Raw genomic sequence first — 6000 nt, forward strand, 5'->3', positions numbered from 1 at the left:
ATTTTTTCAGCATTAAACTGCATCTTCCAATGTTACGACCATTTTGAAAACACATCTACAACATCTTGCAAGTATAATGCGTTTTCTGAATTTATTTGGTGCCCTATTTTTTGTATATTCAAATTTTTATATGTTGCTGTTTAAATTATGTCTAAATTATTTATAGATATGATTAAGAACAGAGGTCCCATGACAGACCCATGGGGCACACCACTTAAAATAATTCCCCACTGACTGTGTTACATTTATGCTAACACTGCTTTGCAATACTGCAGTCCTAATCCGAACTTAATATAATACAACTATGTAGCATCACGAAATGCCAGCTCCACAAATCAGAATGATCACGGAATACCAGCACTAAACTCGGCAGAAATTTGGAAGCACCATCACACTCCCTGTAATCACCATCACCATTTGTTCACCATCACACTCATCAGCATCTGTTTTGCAAATCTCGAGGACGCAGGAAGAGGAGGACTCTTGCCACAGCCTTCTTGGTGGTGGAAAAAGCAGACTCCAACTAGACTGTTTCTGGCCCTCCCGAATCCCACGACCTTTGCTGGGCTAACAATATCTAGTGAAGTTAGACAATAAGAGTGAGTGGTAAGGCAGTTGTCTCTGAGAACTACCTGCTAACAAGGCTATTATGTGCCGGGTGACGTCATGCTTCAGTTGTTATTGATTGTTTGGGAAGGGGGAAGGGGGGGGGGACAGCAAAAGGAGTTTGGTACTAAACTGTATCTACTGAAGTGTATGGAGCCTGTTTTATAGGCAAGTAAACTGGAAGACATTAACAACTTGAGGCACTAAAGCATTACACATGCGCGTCTCCACATAGTACAATCTAAGTTACGCCATTAATGTCCATACAAATTTGAGAGACATTTCCATATAATTTAGTTGGGGTTTGTGTTAATCACTCCAGATCTTCTAGGTAATAACTACATAGTCCCTGGGCCTGTTCTGATAAAACTAGAGCCCGTGAATGATCATCTAGAGCCCGGGGATTGTGCCTCTAGAACACGGTGGGCTTTACTAGCTAGATTGTAAGAAAATATCTTCCATATTTGTACGGATATTATAGGAACGACTTCAAAGAACAGTTTCATATGAACGAAGTCTAATAATAGAATTCAGGTAATAATCGATATATATTTAGAAGCCGAGGCTCTACCGATGGCTAATAACTCCAGAATCATGATTCCACCTTCCGTTCTTATACGGCATGTTGCTAGACATTCCAGTATCCACAACGCTTCTTATTTCGTCCCGAAATTTTTGAAGTACAAGCTAAAGCCGTTCCTAACTCTTCAGCGCTCAAGCCAAGGTTACATGCGCGTGTTAGTCGCAGGCGACGTCACTTCCAGAAAGCGCAACCAAATGGAATATTTAATAGGTAGCAGCAAACCGCTTGTCTGTCTCACCGATAGACAGCAAACAGATTTCATATCATTTGCCCTGTATCTTCAACTTGTGCTTCTGGTACTCAGCTGCACTGGGTAGTGAACGAATCTGTTGTGTGCTGACACACACACTCGCGCAATTGTCAAAAGAACGCAGCAAGTCTTCCAGACTTGGTGCGTTCTTTTGCGTGAATAGCAGAAGAAATTAAAAAAAAATTGTTTCATAACAATGGGTGCTGTTAATATAATCCTTCGCCAAGCGGATCAGGGCCTATTAAAATTTCACAAGCAGGATCCTCCACGGGAGGAGATTCGAACAGAGGGAAGGGAAACATCGCGGAGGTGTACAGAGAAAGTACTATCGTCAGGCCATCATTGCCGAGAAAAAGACACAAGAAATACAGCCCACCAGAATAGTAGTCAAAACGGCACAAGCGGAAACCTGGTGTTGTAAGGACAGCTGGAAGTACCGAAGGTGATAATGATCACAATGATACGGTAGAGATGGAGCGCTGGTTTCCACATGTAAGATCGACAGAGGATGAACGAAAGGCACCAAAGCCGATTTCGAACTCTGTATAATGCAGAGCCTCAAGACGACCACGAGAGGTCGAGAGCGAAGCCGAGGAATGGGAGGGGACAGCCACAGTCTTGTTTGGACAGGACAAGAGAGGAAGGCAAATAGAGGATAATTTACAATGAATACTACAAGACGCCAGTTGTGTAGAGACCCCGAAAGCCATATTCAGAAGTAGAGATGTCATGAAGCCCACATAAGACCTACCTTAACCACACGCTCAACGTTCACAGCCGCAACTCATCACAGTGATGGGGCGAAAATTTTGAGGGGAAGGTGCCTGGTACACCGGTTTCTTAGTGGGAAGAGCTTCCGCCAGCCGGACCTCGGGGGACAAATGTCGCCTCCTAAATGCGGTTATAAAGACGCAATAAATATTGAAAGGAACACATAGGGAGGTGTCGGAGAACTTCTTGGTGTACACTGTGCACCTTCAGACCGCTGTCGTCGAGGATTGAAGACACAAGGTGGGATGAAGTTTCGAACTGGACCACCCGCTGGTACCAGGGAGCCAACCAGCCAGCCAGCCATGGGTGGGGGGGGGGAACTATCAGGAAAAAGCGCCAAGCCATTACGACTATATAGCACTTGGAAGGGGTCAGGATAAGTGTTTGGGATGGGACGGAGGAAAGAAATGGTGCCCAACCACTTGGATGGTAAGGGATTGAACGCCGACCTGCATGAGGCGTTCCAGCCATGCCAGCCATGGATGGAGGGAAAGGGAACCAGCCAGCCAGCCATGGGGGGGGGGAGAAGACGCTCGGGACGGCTGGGCGGCGATGGTGTGGAAAAAGACGATTGATCTCTGTCCTAACATTGGGAGGAAGCAGGGAGAGAAGAAATTAAAGAAAACAGTATGGATAGGAGGAGGAGGAGGCAGCGAGTGCGGAGGGCGAGAGGAGGCACTGACTATGGGAGGTAAAGGGTGAGGAAAGAGGGAGCAGAGTGAAGTCAGAGAGGGAGAGAGGGAGGGAGAAGGTTGTGAGAGGAAGGGAGAAGGTTGTGAGAGGAAGGTAGGAGACCTTGTAGCCTCGCGCATAGCACATCGTATGTAAACGTAAACATCCCTACCGTCAAATTAAGATTTATTCCAACTCATGGTGGCTCGCCAATCAGACGTGACGTCCCGTTTTCTGTTAATGAGTCCTCTGTTCAGTTAGGTTCAAGCAATTTAGTGCATTATTTTAGTGAGGTTGTGAACGCTGGAGGAGACAGATTGGAGGGAGAGGAACTAGACACTTCCCGTAGCACGTATTACTTTACATTCCTGCTTCAAGCATACAAATAGATAATTCAAATTTGAAAACATTATTTCTTACGACTTAAACATTTTAATGTCCTTGTATTCAATTAGATATCTTATCTAAGCATCTATTTTTAATGTACAAGGAGTTTTACCTAGCAATTATTTACCCATGTTGCTAATTGATCCTACTCAGTCTTATAGCACCTACAAGTTAAACTAAAATTAACTAACCACTAATGGTCACAAGTTCGATTACAGAAAGATTCTTACACAAGCTCAGAAGAGGCTCGGGCAAACTCATGTTGAGAGTCATGATAATTATTGTTATGTTCCCGATGTTGGGGGACGAGTGGTGCCATCTGTTGTCCCTCCCTGCAACCCGTCATCAATCTTGAGGCCAGGGGGCCAGATTCATGAAAGCACTTACGCAAGCACTTACGAACGTGTGCAGCTTTATTCAATATTTGACGGCTTTGGTTACATTTATTAAACAGTTTACAAGCATGAAAACTTTCCATTCATCTGCTGTTATTGTTATAAACAGCCTCCTGGTGCTTCGGAGCTCATTAACTGTTCAATAATTGTAAACAAAGCCGCCAAAGATTGAGAAAAGATGTACAGGTTCGTAAGTGCTTGCGTAAGTGCTTCGTGAATCTGGCCCCCAGGCTCCTCCGCGCACTCACACACCTCCAAGACGCATTCCCAAACTTTAACGTAATGTAAATAAAAAAAAAATAGCCATTTTCTCATGTATAAAGTATTATTATACATGTCGAACACAGACCTAGGTTAGGAGGTGAGCTTACGTCTGTAATCTCTGGCGTTTACATTATGTGGGTGAAGCATTTATTGAGGTGCTATTCGAACGTGGGAAGAGACCGAAGCATTATCTGAGAAAAGTTCGAACGCCGTCAGCGAAAGTCTTGTGTAGAGAGGTTATCTTGAGATGATTTCCGGGCTTTTAGTGTCCCCGCGGCCCGGTCCTCGGCCAGGCCTCCACCCCCAGGAAGCAGCCCGTGACAGCTGACTAACACCCAGGTACCTATTTTACTGCAAGGTAACAGGGGCATAGGATGAAAGAAACTCTGCCCATTGTTTCTCGCCGGCGCCTGGGATCGAACCCAGGACCACAAGTCCAGCGTGCTGGACTCATCTATAAGCTTTCATCTATAAACAGCAAGCTGTGGAGGTTGGAGTAATGAACATTTGACCTTTCTTTATGAGGACGGCTGTGCTTGCCTCCTGGGAGGCCAAACCAAAATCACTCATTATCACCTTGTGGCCGAGACGTCATCTCATTGGAGGGACGGTGGACGACACAAGAGGCTAATTAGGTCACAACCCTTTATGGTCATTTAGAGGTATTGCAGTTATCAAGAGAAAGCGTTTAAACTCAATGATAGGAAGGAGTTGATAGTGCCCAAACACTTGAATCCTCGGGTATCGAACGCTGACCTGAAGAAAGTGAGGCCGTCGCTGTACTGATCAGTCCAAGTAGCCAGGGGGGGGGGTAATTAAGTAGAAAGCGCAAATTGTCCGGTAGGCTTGTAATCTTGTTGATTTGTGGAAAATAAATATCTGTTTTTTAATTCTCATGTATGCTGATTTCCACACTGAAATGTCAATACATAATGTTAAATAACCTACGCAACTTCTGTTGTATGTCCCATAGTTATATCACCTCATATGTAAAGTTTTCTCGATGGTTGTAATATACTTTACATATCTGTATATACTGCTAATAAGTAAAGATAATATGATAGGGTATGTTACCTGTTACTTTCCCTGCACTTGTCAAAGTACACTTAAAGTACACTTCAGAATAAGAAAGCCGACAGGTTGGCCGCGATTTCAAGGAGGCAATTGGTAAGTGTAAAGTGGCACGTGTATGTGCTACTGGGGTAGCTACTTCAACATTAATTGCAGACGAGGAGTCACAGTAACGTGGCTAAAGTATGTTGACCAGACCACACACTAGAATGTGAAGGGACGACGACGTTTCGGTCCGTCCTGGACCATTCTCAAGTCGATTGTGTCGACTTGAGAATGGTCCAGGACGGACCGAAACGTCGTCATCCTTTCACCTTCTCGAGTGTGGTCTGGTCAACAACATTAATTATCACGCTACTTTTTAGTCAAGTGCTTGTCACCAGGTCAAGTATCCTGCGTGCTGCAGTAACACCCGCCGTCTCCGTGTGTAGTGATGTGCTTGATCCTACATATTATGGAACCCGCCGCCAAATTAGGCATAAAACCTAAACAAATTTCGAAAACTTTGGAGAACCTTAACTACCATTAAAGCATCTCTCCAAGGTATCCTATACGGATATAAAGCCGTCCGTTTCCAACAAATGAATACCATACAGCCTCGGCTAACAAGCTTACACACTTTCTACACTGTTATACACACAAGATACACACTTTCTACACTGTTATACACACAAGATACACACTTTCTACACTGTTATACACACAAGATACACACTTTCTACACTGTTATACACACAAGATACACACTGTCTAAACTGTTATACACACAAGATACACACTTTCTACACTGTTATACACACAAGATACACACTTTCTACACTGTTATACACACAAGATACACACTTTCTACACTGTTATACACACAAGATACACACTGTCTAAACTGTTATACACACAAGATACACACTGTCTAAACTGTTATACTAGACCACTACAATCATTAAGTATTATGAACTTTAATAACTAGCATTATAAAAGCAAATCTATAGCAGTGGAAAACA

Source organism: Procambarus clarkii, chromosome 27 (assembly GCF_040958095.1).
Source record: "Procambarus clarkii isolate CNS0578487 chromosome 27, FALCON_Pclarkii_2.0, whole genome shotgun sequence".
NCBI lineage: Eukaryota > Metazoa > Arthropoda > Malacostraca > Decapoda > Cambaridae > Procambarus > Procambarus clarkii.